This window comes from Meriones unguiculatus, chromosome 2, assembly GCF_030254825.1.
Source record: "Meriones unguiculatus strain TT.TT164.6M chromosome 2, Bangor_MerUng_6.1, whole genome shotgun sequence".
In the NCBI taxonomy this organism is placed as follows: domain Eukaryota; kingdom Metazoa; phylum Chordata; class Mammalia; order Rodentia; family Muridae; genus Meriones; species Meriones unguiculatus.
The window spans coordinates 26,613,623-26,629,544 of NC_083350.1; the positions used below are offsets into that span (position 1 = coordinate 26,613,623).

At 40.3% G+C, this 15,922-nt stretch overlaps 1 long non-coding RNA gene across 1 annotated transcript; it reads right to left on the reverse strand.

The window, feature by feature from the left end:
- Positions 1 to 7,226: 7,226 nt before the first annotated feature.
- LOC132652291 (uncharacterized) lies at positions 7,227 to 15,803 on the reverse strand. Its single transcript, XR_009589777.1, has 2 exons — positions 15,686 to 15,803; positions 7,227 to 11,860 (listed from the first exon to the last, which is right to left on the reverse strand). It is a non-coding gene; the product is annotated as an uncharacterized LOC132652291 (long non-coding RNA).
- Between the last annotated feature and the right edge of the window lie 119 nt (positions 15,804 to 15,922).

A 15,922-nucleotide genomic window follows, 5' to 3' on the forward strand; every position in this document is an offset into this window, starting at 1 on the left:
CTAGGGCAAAAACATGCCCCTTGCTGAACACCCAAAGGAACCAGCCAGGCAAGCAGCTCTCCACACACACAGCTTGAGAATGAACTTTGGCTTCCCACATTTCCTCTTTTCTTTTCTTTCTTTTCTTTTCTTTCTTTATTTTTTAAAGACCGTAGCTTAAAAGCTACGAAGCAGAAGATTGTGCCTGTCTTAGGTTGTCTTTCTTGAAAGATATATTCTTACCGGTCTTCAGTACATTAATTCTATCATTTATGCCCTGTCTTAGGCTGAATATTCCTCAGAGATATCTTACCCATCCTTGGCTATCCAATCCTGCTTTAAGGGGGATGAACAGAATGTTGAAGCCATAACTTATGGACTTCTGCCTTCACAAACCAAAGGTTGCATATGAAAAACTTCAAAGCACAGGGAAGAAGCAATGTCATGAGTAAAAGTCTAACTCCAAAGCAAAAGATTCCTCCTATCATAGAAATAAAAGGATGTCAAGATAACAAAATTGCTCCAGAAGAAAAATTAGCTGCTTTAGCAACACCAAAATTCAAAGGTTTAGCCCCTTGCATGGATGCTACTTCCAGACCAAGTCTAGAGACAAGTTGGTGTGGTGCCATGCTTTCAACAAGTGTTTCTTAACTTTATCCCAAGTGAAATCACTTTCATTATAGCTTAAAGGTATAACAAAAATCCATTGATAATTAGCATGACCATTTAAACTTGATTTAATCTTTAATTCTTACAAATCATCTCCTAAAACTTGCAGCATTTCATATAGAGCATCTATTCTCAGTTCTAATCTTTCATAGGATATTTTGCAGTGCTAAAATTACAGTAACATTATGAGATAAATCATTAACATAACTTGCTGTTTGTATTTCTTGTGTCAAAACAATAGCAGCTGTCATAGCTGTAGTTATCAAAGCAATCAAAGCAAAAAATTCCTGCTATAATCAAGCCTGCTATGCATTTAGTTCTACTCAGAGCTCTCTGATTCTTCCAACACCTTCAAATATTTATCTGAATACCAAGTGGCTGATGTATTTACAGGAACCATAATGAATGGTGATTGGTATAAAATCAGAAATGAAGTTTCTTCAGCAACAATAAGCAATTGGAAAGGTAACAATTCAAGCAAGAAATTTTAAAGTGTACAGACATATTTTCAATTTTAGTATTACCTGATAAAAATGCATAAGGGTAGGTCAAGCAAAAAAAAAAGGCCTTTTATTGAAACCATGTCCATAACTAGTGTTATTAACCTTTGTAACAATATAAGCATGTGGATACATTACTGCATCCACTTTCCATAAATGCCTTTGAATATAATTCTTAGGAATAATCCAAATTCCTGAAGCAAGCTCTTTATTGCCGAAATTCATTTGATTCTCTGATCAGCTAATTATCTTGGTGACATTAGTAACAGAGAATTGAACAGGTATGTTGTGATAACAACACTTCCAATTAATAGACTTGTTATATATAGAATCTAATAAATCACCTGATTTTAATGAACATGGTCTGACAGTTTGTGGATATAAAACTTGAGAAATATTCGTCACTTCAAACTGGAGCATACCCATCATGACACTTTGTTGAGTATTCTTTGTGACATTGGCAGTCTATGTTTGTGATGTAAGGATGACACATCCCTCTTGAGTAGCATTCTTTGCAAAGCATGTAAGAACAGCCTTTCTGATGACAGCTGTGAAGTCACTTGTTGCTCAATCCAAGAAAAGCCTAGTAATGAGTGTCATGAGTAGATACAAGTACTTCTGAACCAACCCAAGGAATAGGATGCAGCAGAGGACGATCAGGAACATATGAACCCAGTGTGGCTCTCCTGTTGCACTCGTCAACAGAATCAGTATGATCAGAAGCAGTGGCAGCCTCTGCAAACCACACCAGTCACTCAGGTAATCAACAAGCATTTTCAGCACCCTGTGGAAAAACACAAACATGGGCCTGTCCCCGTATCAAAACCAGGTCAGGACCATTCCATTGGGATCTTGCCATTTCACCACAGTAAATTTATTTTTTGGATGCCAAAAATGTTCTGTAGCTGACAGTTTGTCCAACTTTTAAAAAATTAAACATGATTTAAAGATTTTGTTGGAGTCTGTAGATATAGCTCCTCCTTTTTAATTTTTATTTTTTGTAACTGTTGCTTCAATGCATCATGTACTCTTGGAATAATACCTTGTCCTCGTGGGTTATAAGGAATTCCAGTTTCCTGGGTGATATTAAATTGCACACAAAAAGTTTGAAATGCCTCACCAATATATCCAGACCTGTTGTCTGTTTTAATAACTTTTGGTATACCCATAATAGTGAAGCATAATAAACAAGGAGCCATAATGTACTTAGCAGCTTCTCCAGTTTGTGCAGAAGCAAAAATAAAGCCAGAAAAAGTGTTCACTACTACATGAAAAAGTTTTTGTTGTCCAAACTCTGATATGAGTAATATCCATCTGCCAAAGCTGATTAGAAACAAGCCCCCATGGATTAACACCTACATGTGGAACAGTTATAAATTGTGGACACTGGGCATTGTTTTAGAATTTGATGAGCAGCTTCACGGGTGATATTTTCTTAGGCTATTGCTATTTTGATGATGCAAGGCATGAGATTGTTGTGTTAATTCAATTTGAGAGAGGGCAATAAACTTGGACCGAGCTAGTTCATCAACTTTAGCATTACCTTCTGATAAGGGACTGGGAAGACCAGTTTGAGCTCTTATACAACCAACAAAATAAGCATGCTTAATGGTTCTCTTGCAAAGTTGTATCTGCTGAAATAACTGTAATATTTGCTTATTGCTAGTTTCTAAATAAGGAACATTTCCCAGAAGAATTAAGGCTCTAGCAATATGTTGACTATCTGTAAAAAGGTTAAAAGGTAAATTGGTAAGAGTTTAAAAAATAGCAGCAACAGTTTTTAGTTCAATAACTTGAGCATAAGCAGGTTTAAAATTAAGTACTGTCTTTTTTTTCCTTGAACAATAAATGCTGCATTATCATTAGAAAAACCATTAGTGAACCCTAGTACAGCTTGAGGTAAAGGTGATCTTAAATTAATAGGAAATATAAATTCATTCATACTTAAAAAATTACAACTTATGTTCTTTATAATGATTATCAATGTGTCCCATAAAATGTGAAAAATCAATAGGCCCGTAAATCAGTATTTGAAATAACCACTTAATTTGTATTTTAGTATAAGACACTATAACAGTGTCAGAATCTTTACCAAAGTATATACTGGACTCCATTCTAGAGTTCTGAATTAACTTTGCCACTGCTTCATAATTAGGAGTACTTGCACGGACAGATGATACAGGTAAATGTATTCAAAGTAGAGCAGTGGGTTATGAGATGTAGGTAGTATGTATGCCTCTAAAGGCAGGTCATAATCAATATATGACATTGTTTGATTACTAATTGTGATTTCCACCTTTTCTCATGCTAGTCTGCCTTCCTCCGTGATTGTCCTTACAGACAAAGAATTCGAATCTCTCTTTAAAATGTCAAACAAGGTTTCAATTCTCTGGTGGATAACTTTAATAGGGCTGTTTCCAATTAATAACACCCAATAATTTTATTTAAGGTCTTCAAATCACACTTTCTTAATTGTATCTTTTGTGACAAAATACTCTTGGGATATAATTGCTGTCCTAGGTATTTATTTTTTTAATTTACTTATTTTTTATATTAATCACAGGTTATTTACTTTGTATCCCAGCCATAGCCCCCTCCCTCTTTTCCTCCCAATCCGACCCTCCCTTCCTCATCTTCTCCCTGCCCCTTTCCAAGTCCACTAATAGGGGTGGACCTCCTCCCCTTCCATCTGACCCTAGCTTATCAAGTCTCTTCGGGCCTGGCTGCAATGTCTTCTTCTGTGGCCTAGCAAGGCTGCTCCTCCCATGGGAGAGGGGGGTCGAAATGCTCGCCATTGAGTTCATGTCAGGAATAGTCCCTGTTCCCCTTATTAGAGAACACTTTTGGACACTGAGCTACCATGGGCTATATGGAGGCTCTCATTGCACACTTTTCAGGAGCAATTATCAATCCATACCTTTGCAATGCTTCTTGCAAAGCAGTAAAAACATGTAATATTTTTCTTTCTTCTTTATTGGCTAACAGCATATCATCTATATAATGTTCAATATATATTTGAGAATACCTTATTCTTACTGATTTTATAGCATGAGCTAGAAATTTTTGACATAAGGTGGGACTGTTAGCCTTACCTTAGGACAAGACTTTCCAATGGAAACATTGCATAGGTTCTCTAAAGTTTATAGAAGGAACACTAAAAGCAAATCTTTTACAATCTTTAGGATGTAAAGGTATAGTATAAAAACAATCTTTTAAATCAATAATAATCTTAAATGTATTTGCAGGTATGGCTGAGGGGTAAGGGAGACCTGGTTGTAATGCTCCCATCAACTCCATAGTCTCATTCTCTTTCCTGAGGTCTTGTAACAATCTTCATTTCCCTGACTTCTTTTTAATTACAAAAAACGGGGAGTTAGAAGGCTTATGACTGCTGTCAAGATGCTCCTGTACTAGCTACTGTGCAGCAGATATGTTTTCAGCTGTCAGAGGCAACTGACCAACCCATACGTGTGAATCACTTTTCCAAGTGATCACATCCACATGAAGTACAGAAGTTTCAATGACCTCAACCAAAAATATCCTAACCCTTTTCTAAATTGACAAGGTTTAGGAGCAATAGGTTCTATTTCACCTTGCTGTCCATTGATTCCTAATCCTTGAGTTGGAATACATCCTGGATCTAGTATAAGATTTGTAACTTTTTCTTTGGGACTATAGAGAAGTACTCCCATTTCTGACCTAATATCCCTTCCCCATAAATTTACAGGTAAACCTGCCACTTGGTACTGTTGAAATTTTCTACTATAACATTCTTCATCTTCCCAAGTCAGAAGATCACTACTTTGTTCAGGACTCTGACTCTGACCTATGCCCTGTAATAGGATCATGGTCACTGTTCTTGTCAGTAATTACTGAAAATATCAGCTCGTTATCTAAAAGTCCCCCAAAATATTTTCCATTATTTTTTTTTTAAATTTTAATTCCGGTCTATGAGATTTAATAGCTTGTACCCAATAAGCATCTGATGATCCAAATCCAGTTTGACCTCGAGATTCTCTTTTACATCTATGATTAGTCTTTACATGTGACAATAAAATTAATTATGCTATTCTTTGTCCAGGTTGTCCAGCTATGCCTGTTGGAGATGAGGTCATAATTTTTATTTCTCCAGTATAATCACAATGTTACACCTGGAGCCACAGATATTCCTTTCATTGTTGCACTTCTCCTAACCAGAATCAATCCCAGTGTACCTTTTGGAATTGCTCCATAAACATTAGTAGGAAGAACTTGAATTCCCATCTCAGGGGTTAATACTGTGTAGGTGGAAGGACTGAGAGTCAATCCTGAGGTGGCTCTGCTGAGGGCCTGAATGGATTTCCTTGCTGGGAAATAAACTGCATTGCTCCATAACATTGTTTCAGGGCCAGGGGCTGGCCCCTCAACCCATTTCCCTGGGGTAAAACATTCCCCTGATTATCAGTTTTAGATTTGTATTCATTCACCCAATGTTTTTCTCTTTTGCATCTGGGACATAACCCAGAATTCCTCACAGCAGGACTAGGATAGGACCTCATCTGATGTCCCATTTGTCCACATCCAAAGCAGCAACCTCGAGGACCAGCCATTTTTTTTTTTTTTTTGCCTCCTTTGCTGTTGGAACATTAACTGCTTTATTGTTTCGTCCTGTAAAGCAGCAGCCTTTACAGGACAGACCTTGAGTATATGAGGGACCAATGTCTGCACAATCAATGTATAAGTTCAGCAATATCTCCTCTTTTTCTATAAGGCCTATTTGCCATTTGATGGGCAGGATTAGCATGTTTTACTAATAGAAGTCCTGCTGTAGAATCACCAAAACCTCATGCAGCTGCTTTCAAAACTCTATCCACAAATTTTTGAAAAGGCTTATCAGATCCTTGTTTGATCTTAGATATTTCCTCATATAATAAGCCTTTTGCTGGCAAATAGCTCCATGCTTGCAGAGCAGTGGCACTTACTTGAACATGTACTCCAGGATTATAGTGTAATTGATTTGAATTCCAAAATAGGGGCTTTCACCTGCTAACATTTGATAATTTATGCCAGGATTTCCTGCTCTTAAGTTTGTTTCTGCAGTTCTATGACACTGTTCTGCATATTCAGATTTCCATAACAAACTGTCTCCCCATGAAAGACAACTGTTCACAATCCTTAGTAATATCCTGATTTTTAGTTACAGCAATTACTTGTGGAGGTCAATAATCATTTTGATACTGAGCTGCCTCTTCCTCTAAATTGGTCTCTTCTTCAGGACTTAGATTCAGGATCATAATCCTCAAAGTACTTTTTTTTAAACCTTCATATCATCTTTATTCTTTTTTAATTTTATTATTTATTACAATTTATTCACTTTGTATCCTGGCAATGGCCCCCTCCCTCTTCTCCTCCCATGCCCCTCTCCTAGTCCACTGATAGAGGAGGTCCTCTTCTCTTTCTCTGATTCTAGCTTATCAGGTCTCACCAAGGCTTTTTTTTATTATTTTAAAATTTATTACAATTTGTTCACTTTCTTTTTTAAATGCCTCAGCATCCTCATAAAGCAGTGGAGCAGCAGGCTCCTTTACTTTCACTTTTAACTCACTTCTCTTCAACTGTGCTGTTACCTTCTCCTGCTCATGTGGAAGGTCTAAGCCGTCATGAATTAGTCCATAAGTTGAAAGCATCTGTGGGGATCTTCTCAGTGCGACGAGCAGTGTAGTGCTCTTTCACATGTTCACCCACCTTATTCCATGTACTTATATGTACAATGCCTTCCTCTGGAAAACACAGATTTCCTCAACAAATGATAAAAACTAATACCTTGGCTCCTCTAGCTCTAAGTATAACTTTCAAGCATATGTGCAAAAAGCAACAGCTATTGCTCTGACCCATGTCTCCTGAAGATTACTCACCCCCCTACCTTTTTTTCTTGTACCGAGTGCTCTCTCTTCAGCAGTGTCCCTCACTTTGATCTCTCATAGTCATGCACCATGTTGGGTGCCACCCAATGGAACCAGGCATAGTAATTTGGGACACAATGGAAAGAGTGGGGATTGAGAAATTACAGGTTAAAAGAAAGAGACAGAAAACTTAGGATACTTCTGGGGGCCTATCAGTCAATACTGAAAGCACCAAGTTTATTCTACAGCTCCTTTTTAAAGACAAAACAGTTCACATCAGCACAAGGATGGGGTTCATGGAACAGTTAAACTTGCTTTCAAAGATCACATTCCTGCATGGCAGACATGGTCTGAGGTCTCACAGACATGTTAAAGAAACTTGGCAAAACCTCTGCTTATTTCTGTTTCAAGGTAAAGGCTAGGGCAAAAACTTGCACCTTGCTGAACACTCAAAGCAGCCTGCCAAGCAAGCAGCTCTCCACACACACAGCTTGAGAATGAACTTTGGCTTCCCACAATGGATAAACAGCATTTTGGAAGCAGAAGCCAAACAGATCCTTTCCTCCCCAGCTGGCTTTTGTTCCTGGTGTTTTTATCACAGCAATAGTAACCATTACTAAGATCTATTTTTTCTTCTGACTCATACACTCATGTCAACCTCTCTTCTGGGATGTTCCCTGAACCTTGGAGGAGGTGATACGGATGTTCCATTTGTGGATGAACATTCAATAGTTATTTATTCTCACTACTTTGAGCCATTATAAGTCCTTCAGTGACTACTGCCCACTTTAAAAAGAAGTTTCTCTAATCAAAGATGAAGCAGTTTTCTATGGGCATAAACATATAATTAGGAGACAATTTAGCAGGTTATGTCACATTTCACACTCAACAGCAGTAACTTCACCACAATAAGAACCCCTACCCACTGGCTTTTGACTGAGTTTAAAGTACCAATATAAACTCTGTCCAGTGGAACAGGCCTTAGTCCAGGCAGAAACCAGTTGTTTATACCCCAAGAGTACTGGCACTATTACACCAGTGGGAAATATTGCCGGCATATTAGTATTGTAGCCCAAAGGGTTAACAGATGACTAAGACTTTTTATCACAATTCTTTCACAGCACAGTGACTTTCATCACTGGCCAACAGGAAAAAAAGCTTCCAACTCAGTCCCAGATTTATTTTTCCATGTCCTATCTATTACTACAATGAAACAACATGACCAAAAGCAAATTGGGGAGGAATGGGTTTCTTCAGCATACACTTCTAGATCATAATCCATCATTAGAGGAAGTCAGGGCAGGAACTCGAACAGGGCTGGAACCTGGAGGCAGTAGCTCATGCAGAGGCCATGGAGGGGTGCTGCTTATTGGCTTGCTACTCATGGCTTTCTCAGCCTGCTTTTTTATAGAACCCAGGACCACCAGCCCAAGGATGGCACCACCTACAATGGGCTGGGCCCTCCCACACTGATCACTAAATGAGAAAATGCCTTACAGCTGGATCTCATGGAGGTATTTTCTCAACCGAGGCTCCTTCCTCTCTGGTGACTCTAACTTGTGACAAGTTGATACACAAAAACGGGTAGTATACAACCGATCCCTTGTCAACTTGACACAAACACATCACTCTTAAGCTACAACCTTTCCTTTCTCATTCATCTCCAAAAATCTCACATTCAAAACATAACTATAGAGAGCTGTGGAATGCTATGCCTTAAAGATGGAGCTGGTTTCCGCCTTCCACCTTCCCGATGGTGAGTGCTCTCTGTCACGAACAACTCCACATTTGGCTAAGGCTGAGGATCTGGCTTGCTTCCATGTATGTGGACCTATCTGCATTGCCCCCGTGGCACGCCTGGGTTGGCTACCCAGAGGCTATTTAAGCTGTGGGCTGGCTTTCCCCGGGGTCCGAGGATTGTTCAATGTTCCTGAATAAACTCCATTGAAAAAAAAAAAAGTCATTACAAATTCAAACCCATTAAAATTTCAGTCTCTTTAAAATATCCAATTTGTCTACAAATCTAAAATCTCTTAAACGTTCAAGGTCTTTCAGCTGTGGGCACCTGTAAAAATCAAAATTAAATTCAATACCTTCTTCAAGAGGGAAGAACCAGGGCAGAGTCAAAATATGAACCGAGCAAATCTAAACTCCACCAGTATAAAATAACAATGACTGCTGTCTGGGATTCACACATGATCTTCTGGGCTCCTCCGAACGGCTTGGCTCACTTCTCCAGCTTTGCCCTCTGCAGCACACACATATCTTCTAGCCTCTGGCAGCTCCACTTCATTGCTGCTGCTGTTCTTGGGGACCATATGTTTCATGATACTGGCATCTCTAAAACTCCTAGGGTCTCTTGCTGCACCTGTGATGCACTTTCACCAATAGCCTATCAGGGGCTCTCTTCCTTGTGCCAAGCCTCAACTTCTTTGCATGGCCCCTTCCGTCCTGGGCCTTCAACTGCACTGAGGCTGCATCTTCACCAATGGCCTTTCCTGGCCTCTCACTGTGCCAGGTGTCAGCTGTCCTCTATGACCCCGTAGTGCCTTCAAGACCAGCACCACCTGGGTGACTCTTACACATCACCAAGTCCAGCTGCCAGCACAAGGTGCAACCTTGGCTGCCTCTGGAACACAGCTTCTCTGTGCTCTCAGAAAACGCTTCCCAGGAGATGCTGGTTTCCTCGTAACACTGCTAATTTCTTACCTGCAGCAAACCAGTATCAACTGTCACAGTAAAGCAAAGGTTTTGCTTTAAGTAGTTCTGGTATCTTGTTAATCACAGCTGATTCTTTGGCTCCAACTAACCGGAACCACAGAATCTTAAATCACAATAGCAAACGGCTCTCTGTATTGTCACAAGCCAGGCCTCCATCCTCTGTACTGCTTATCTTCCAGCCTCCTATAGAACATCCCCCTGAACTATTAATACCCAATAGCTCTTCTAGCCCAAAGTTCCAAAGTCCTTCCACAATCTTCCTCCAAAACATGGCCAGGCCTATCACAGCAACACCCCACTCTTGGTAGCATCTTATCTTAGTAAGGGTTTCTATTACTACAACGAAACACCATGACCAAATAGCAAGTTTGGGAGGAAAGAGTTTCTTTGGCTCACACTTCTAGACCATACTCCATTATTAGAGGAAGTCAGGACAGTAACTTAAGCAGGGCTGGAACTTGGAGGCAGGAGCTGATGCAGAGGCCATGGAGAGAAATATTTACTGGCTTGTTTGCCATGGCTTTTTCAGTCTGCTTTCTTATAGAACCCAGGACCACCAGCCCAGGGACCACACCACCACCCACCATAGGCTGGACCTCCCCCATTGATCACTAATTGAAAAAACGCTCTACAGCTGGATCTCATGGAAGCCTTTCCTCAACTGAGGCTCCTTCCTCTACAGTGACTCTAACTCGGGCTATTTAACCGTTATTTTAACATCCACAGGCACAAAATGTTAGGAGTTTTCTTAGTCACCTTGTTTACTTCCCTGAAAGGTCCTAAGAGTTTCATAGCTGTGTCTGGCTCTTTTACCCTGTGTGAATTGATTTCCCACCCTCACTCCTTTAGCTGTCCTTGTGTGGCTTTCAAAGGCTTTGCTAAATCTGCAAAACACTCGAGACTAGCATTACATTATCCATAAAATGAAACATTTTTTTTTCAAAGAGGGGCAGAATCACTGAATGCCTACCACATATTTTCAAGCAAATGTCAGTTGATCTCGAAAGCCAGTGACTAAAGAGATACTAAGAAAAAAAAATATTAGCAAGGCCCAACACAGCTTGAAACATTTCCATTGTTTGTGTCAATTATTTTCTTAAAAGACCAATGTAGAAACCAGTCGTGGTGGTGGAGGCCTCCACCTCCCAGAACTATGGAAGGCAAAGGCAGGCGATCTCTGTGAGTCTGAGGCCAGCCTGGTCTACAAAGCAAATCCAGGACAAATCTGAAAAACCCTGTCTCAACAAACAAACAAACAAACAAACAAATAAACCAAAATCAATGTTGAATACAGTAGTGCAGTGTGAGGCATCGACTTAGGCCTCCCAATTGCCACTCAGCCTCCTTCAGGCTACCACGCATCTCCCACATGTCAGTTGATGGGCCCAGGGTTGGCTCTCATTGGTCTGACAAAGAACATGTGTGGCTGTGTTCTCTTCTCTAGGTTTTCATTGCCTGAGACTGTGTTTTCTTTATTGCTACTAGTTCCGTTTTTCGGTCTTGAAAAGTTTTATTCATTTTCTTCTGCTTGATTGTATTTTCCCATGTTTCCTTAAAAGTTTTACTCAATTCTTTTACCTGTTTGATGGTATTTTCCTGTTTTTCTTTGAGAACTTTATTTTCCTCCTTTAAGGCCTTTATCATCTTCATAATCTCAGATTTAAAATCTTTTTATTGCACTTTGGGTGTGATAGTATCTTCAGGGCTTGCTGTGGTCGGACCACAGTGGTGTCATATAGCCTTACGTTTTGTTGCTTGTGTTCTTACGCTGGCCTGTAGGCATATGGTTGTCTCTGGTGTGTAGGCCTGGTGGTCCCTCTGCTGCATTGGCTGTCTGTGTCCCAGGTAGGCCAGGCAGCTGCAGAGCAGGCAGGAAGATCTCCCAGCTGCACAGTGTTCTGGTGCCCCACAGGCCTCCTCAGGATGGAGGACAATGGGTTCTGAGAACTGAAGCTGGGATATCTCCGCTGGGTTCGCTGTGTCTATGGTTGTGCTCTCATCTGATAGGTCCACACAGGCTTCCTGAATATGACATCTCTGGGCCAAAGCAGCCTTTGACAACATCTGGCTGCCAAGTGGGCTCTGCACTATCTACTTCCAGCTAATTTCCTGCAGGAGAGAAATGTACACAGATTGATCTTAGTATCTTAGCGTTTTTGGGAAAGTTTCTCGAATACATTATTAGGAGTGTGGAGATCCACCAATTGTATGTGGCTCTAATCCCTGGCCAAGATCCTGGACAGTGTGAGTAGAGAAAGGGGGTTGAGCAGAAGTGTCTCCTCCTGTCTGACTATGGATGTGCATTTCTTACACCCAAGCTGCCCTCATTATGATGGTCTGTACACCAAAACAAACCATTTTTCCCTTGTTGGTTTTGTTGAAGGTTTTTACATTATTTATTTATGTGTATGTGTGTGTCATAGGCAGGCATGCCACCACCTGCATGTGAAGCTCAAAATGAAGCTCCTTCACCTTGAAGGAGTCAGCTCTTTCCTTCCATCATGAGGGTCCTGGAGACTGAACTTGGGTCATCAGGCTTGGAAGCAAGTGCTTTTACCCACTGAGCAATCTTGCCAGCCTTGTCACAATAATTTGTCATAGCAATATGAAAAGGAACCATGACAAAATTTGCATTTCTTTGTTTTTTCCTTAGAAATTCCAGCTTGATATAAGTCTTGCCACATTTGCTTTCAAGTAATCCAGACATATCTCAATGACGCGTTTGTCTGTTTGCCTCTCATCTTTGGTGGTTGCTTTAGCACTTTATGGACATGATTTATATGCCAGTTTAAATCATTCAGATCTTCTAGGGCTTCTGTAAACATTATGTCCCAACCACTAAAGTCCCACACCAGCTCTAAGATCCCCCCTCCACTGAACCAGTTCTTTAACTCTCCTGTGAAAATAGTCTTATCTGGCCTAGAGAACTGGACCTCATGGCTGAGGTCCAAACAAGTATCAGGAACTTGTGGAGGACAGTGAAGGAAGGACAGTTGTTGTTGGGACATCAGCCAATGATAACCAAGTGTAGCTAATGACTTACTTAAATCAGTCCATCAGGGAATAATTCTTGTGTTTTCTCAGGTTATGCAACTTTGGTCTCAAGGAGTCTGGCCATTTAGTTTCTCTGCTTCCACAGTGCTCAGACTGACCTCGTGTGCCTCAGCCTCATAAGTCAAGTTGTGTCATTTCTTGTTTAAAGGTAGAATACTCTATCAGTTTCCTGTATCAGACCATTACTAAGATCCTCATCTGCAATCTGTACTAGGGATTTCCCTTCCTTTTTATTAAACTTCAGAACTGATGGTTGTTTTCTATCATTTGTACCTCATGATCTTTCCTTCTTTACAGCCTAAATCTCCCCATGTGTTCCATATTTCAGATCCCAGGAAGGGCTATTTAGCAGATAACAATTTATATGTTCTTTCTCTTATCCTGACCCTCTGCCTTCATCATAAGAAAGGGAAAACTAGAGTTTGAGTGCAGTACAGTTCACACTGGGGACCCACTGAGTTTATTAGGCTTACTTACACACTGTGGGTAAAGGGATATGGGGCAGCAATATGAGTGACCTATGGCAATGAAAGTCAGCATCCAACATGGATGATCACTCTTCCATGGATGCCGAGATAAAGCTCTCTTTTGACCCCAAAGGCCAGGTGGAAGAATGGCATGCAATAGGGTCTCGATACCCAGGTGAGGGTTCAATGTCCTTTCCCACACCTGTCTTTGAGACGGAATATCAGCAGTAAACAAGGCTGCCTGTGATGACTATTTTCAAGCAGAAACAGCTGGTCGTAGGAGGGCGGCATCTGTTTTGCTAAGGGGATAATACAGTGCAATTCAGAAACTAGTGCAGAGGATAGCATCTACATGTTTTTCTCATACCTTCTGTGAATAAGAGTTCCTGGAAATAAACTATGTCTGCAAAGGCGGATTGACTGATTTAAAACTTCAGTGATGTGGAGAAGCTGGAATGTTGCAATTCTTACACCATAGTTACAGCTTATCTTCGGCTATTTTTTATGCTGCAATTTTTTTTTCTTTCTTGCTCCTTTCTGTGTCAGACACAACATTTTAACAGACAAAACCTTTTGAAACATATTAATAAAACTATAGCTTTTCACCAATGAAAGGGTTAACAGTGTTGCCAGATAGCATAGAAGACCTATAGCATACCAATGTATTTGAAAGGTGCCTTGATTTATGATTTATCTTTTTCTTTTTTTTTACTGCAAAAAGTTCATGAAGTTTCTACCTATTAGAACACAGAATTTGGGGCAACCAAAATCTGTCTTCTCTGGCGCAGCCATCACTACTCATATTTGGCTACAGAATAAATTCCTGCTTCTCCTTATCCTCTTTGAGGCGAGGACTGTTTTGTATTGATAGTTATAAGTCCCACTGTGGGGCTCCAAAAAGAATACAGTTCAGAGGAGTCACCTGTTGAAGTAACGTACTTGCATAGACCCACTGCATCCAAGCCATTAGCCTTCCTTTCCTCAGGTAGTGGGCACTCTCGGAGGGAACTTCTCAGCTCTCTTGGTTTGGTCTTAATAGTTCATTCTGGTGTTTGGCCTGCACCAAGCTCTCTAATGCTTAGGGGAACTCCTAGGCTGCTAACAGTGGCTACATCTTGGGCATTTATGCTGAGTTCTATCTTCAAGCATCGTTGGTGAGTTTGTCAGTTGCCTGACTAATCTATCCTGCTAAGCATGGCTTGCATGTTATCTTGTGAATCTTTGCTTGTTTTTCTGACTAACCATGAAATAAAAAACAACATCTGGATAAAAATAAAATTCTGATTTCTAACATGTCTGATGTAATTTCTATCAGTGTTATCAATATTTGGTACATTAAAAAAAACACTCATTAAAATAAAGCTTTTAACAATACTGCATTGTTATCTATTTTCTTCTATAATTATGTGGCTTTCCATTTGCTTTTTCAAACTAATCAGGTGTAATACCAATATAATGAAACATATAAAGACAGTGTCCCCAATGAGAAATATTAAAGATCATCTTTTCTAGCAATAGAACTAGCCACTCATGAGTTAACAGCTATAGCATCAAATCACTTTGGAATGTACAGACCACTGTCTTCCATAGGATATCTGTGAGGAGTCCCAGTGAGGTTCCAGTGTTGATAAAGTAGCAGAAGCCAGAAGCCTCGTACCAAACCAACGAGTCATTGCAATAAACATTTGCAAGCAAGGAAGAGTGGACAAAAGAGTGTGCTGTGGAACACACTGTGACACACAACAGCTTCCACGATGAAAAAATATATTGACAGAAATAATTAGTACACATATTTCTTCACTTGCAAGAACATTACCATGAACATATATGTGTGTGTGTTCGTGTGTATAAAGTTTTGTTTTTTTCCACAAGAGCTCCAAATTGGGATACATGGAACTCCTGAGTGTGAAAGAGAAGCTCCTGCCCAGGGTGCTAAGTTTGGTATAAATTCTGAATACATTACAATATGGTGCATGGTGCTCTTATTTAGTTGTATCAGCAGTTACCCCATCACCCACCCAGATCTGTATCTTGTCAAACTGAGTTTTAAATGTCCCTATGTACATCAACTCTATTCCCTTGGAATGCCTACAGAACGCTAGGTTCCAATTCTTGTTAGTTGCAGGCCTGCAAGCGCATCTGTACGTTAAAAATCTGGATTTCGGTCCAGCTTTGTGACATTGTCACAGTTATCCTCACTGAAGACAATTTAGCCATAAAAACAACAAAACAAACAACAAGCAAAACTGATCAAGCTAACTTTTAAGTCAAAAAGCTCTGTGTCTCATTTATTATTGAAACATTAATGTGAAACTTTGACGTTCAAGAGACTACAAACCACCTACAGGTAAAGACAAAGCTCGTAAATCACATAAGGAATGACTTAATAGTACCTTGGAGGCCTTCCACTTACCCACACCCCCTCGAAAACAAGAGTCCTATTTTTAGTTGAATAAATTCTGGCGGAAAGTATCTTTATTGCACCTAGGGAAGCACAGCATATCCTAGCAAGACTCAAGCACGGAAAGAGATGCGGTACCTAAGTTCACCGGCGTTTCCGGCCGGACACTTCCATGTCCCCGGAAGAAGGGCTGGTTGATAAGCGGCGAGCAATGCCACATCTAACATGGCCGCCTCGCCTGGACGTAGC